This window comes from Oratosquilla oratoria, chromosome 7, assembly GCF_046742065.1.
Source record: "Oratosquilla oratoria isolate Oo_2021 chromosome 7, ASM4674206v1, whole genome shotgun sequence".
Taxonomy (NCBI): domain Eukaryota; kingdom Metazoa; phylum Arthropoda; class Malacostraca; order Stomatopoda; family Squillidae; genus Oratosquilla; species Oratosquilla oratoria.
In genome coordinates this window covers 1,810,001-1,812,500 of record NC_134783.1, presented here as the reverse complement: position 1 = coordinate 1,812,500, position 2,500 = coordinate 1,810,001, and positions in this window count along the sequence as shown.

Sequence of the window (2,500 nt, the reverse complement as noted above, 5' to 3'; positions counted from 1 at the left end):
GAACTAGATCTCCCATCATTAATTGCTTCAATTCCCTCTTGCTCCAAATATCCCATGTCAGTGCCACCTGCTCCAGGTGAATTCTAAGATAAGTATTTTGATGAAGAGGAGGAGATGGATGCTGAGGACTTGACTTACCTGCCTGAGGTACCAGAGAAAGTTCCTCACTTCCCAAATAAAAAAGAAGTAAATGACTTGGTCAGGGATATGAATCTGACCAAGTCTATTGCAGAGTTATTTGTCTACAGAATGAAGTAGTGGAACATGGTCAAGGAGAAGGTGCAGGTGACAAGTCAGAGAAGTCGGCACGAACCTCTCTCAGGCTTTTACACTCTAGGGGATGACCTCTGCTTTTGCCATGATGTGCCTGGACTGTTTGTCGTTTTTGGGGTGCCAAGTTTAAAGGCTGTACTCCTCCAAAATGGAAACAGAAACAAATTTCCGACGCTGCCCCTAAAACATTCAGTCTGCCTGAAGGAAGACTACTACAGTATGAAAGTCTTCCTGGAAGCTCTGCAGTACAATCAGTACAATTGGGAAATCACTGGAAACTTCAAGATGGTGGCTTTCCAGCTTGGTCTCCAGGGAGGCCTGATTAAATTCCAATGCTTCCCCTGCCTTTGGGACAGCAGAGCCACCACTGACCACTACAACAGGAAGAACTGGAAGCAGTGAACAGAATTTGTAGCTGAAACCCGGAACGCCATGTGGGAGCCACTGGTTGATCCCAGAATTGTACTCATGCCGCCACTGCACATTAAGTTGGGGTTGATGAAGCAGTTCGTGAAGGCTCTCAGCCAGGAATCAGCCGCTTTTAAGTAGCTTCTTGAGTTCTTCCTCAAGTTATCTGAGGCCAAAATCAAAGGTGGGATTTTTGTTGGACCTCAGATAAAGAAGATGCTTGAGTCCACCGAATTCTCCAATAAGCTCAGTAGGATTGAAAGAACAGCAAGTGTGAAGGGATTCCTGGGCAATCACAGAGCTGAAAACTATCAGCAGCCGCTGCATGGTCTGGTAAAGGTTTTTGGCTCAGGATGTCCCTTAAATTTCATATGCTGGACACTCACCTGGACAAATTCAAGGACAATATGGGCGCCTAATCAGATGAACAAGGCGACCGATTCCACCAAGATCTGAAGGAAATAGAGCGGAGGTACCAGAGCCACTACAATGAGAAAATGATTGGGGACTATATATCGGGGCTGGTGTGGAGGTGCGACCTGGACTACATCCGCATATCAGGGAAACCCAGTCATTTCTGACGTGTTGAACTTGCTTTATAACTGTCATTTGTTTTTACTTTTTTTTATAAATTTGTGTCATAAAATAAATATTTACTCTGTTGATTTAATTGTATGAATTGATAAATAAAAAATCTTGAAAATTGTAAAAATTTCGAAATATTAAAGTCCTCATCACAAACCCAAACATCTGATTAAATGATAGTGTTTTTATATATACATACATACATATACCAAGGCTTTTTCCCCCTTTCAAGAATGTGTTACACGGTGTTATCGGGGATAATTCACAACCTATGAGGTGTAAGACCATACGCGGGGTGAAAGACAATTGGCCCACTTGAATCAGCTTTATTAATGTTGCTGAACAACCTACCTTTCTATCATCTTCAGGTCACTTTTTCCCCATGTTTTCTATTATATCAGTGTTTTCATTTTGCCTTTGTTAGTATAACTGTTTTTCCTTTCCTTTTTAGCAAACCTCCTCCAAGTTGAAGCGAACAGGCCATAGATAAAACGAGATGCATAAGATTCTTAGCATACAGCAAATAAGGGAGCTGCACACAAACTACATGGATTGTAGCGATGCGCATCCAATTAACGGTATATACATAATTGAAAAGATTTGTGCAACTGCGCACTAGAACCTCACAAATACAAGCAAGACATGACAGATACATATGGGGACCCACTGTTGTACAGCAGGAGCGTGTGCGGCTAACAGCTGCTTAGTCAAGATCGTGGATTCGAAGCCTCATTGTGCTGGGATTAGGATGAGTTTCCTATCTGAGCATTGATCGCCTATCGCCAAAATTTCATAAAGTAGTTATCTAACCCTAAATAAGGAAGTTTGTGACGTAAAGTAGAATCATCATCCCAGAATAGATATATACATTTAAATTAGACTATTCATCTATGTTCCAGATCTCTTGAGGAGTGAAAGACCACAGATATGAGTCATCAACCTGTTCGCTACCAAAGAAGTGTCACTAAGAGTACCAAGATACAGGAATAGATAGATAAATAGGTAGATATATAGATGAATAGATATACAGTATATATATATATATATATATATATATATATATAAATATATACATATTCATTTATATATATATACATATATATATATATATATATATATGTATATATATATATGTATCTATGTATATATACACACACATATATATATATATACATACATACATGTATACATAGATTATATGTATATATTATATATATATATATACACACACACA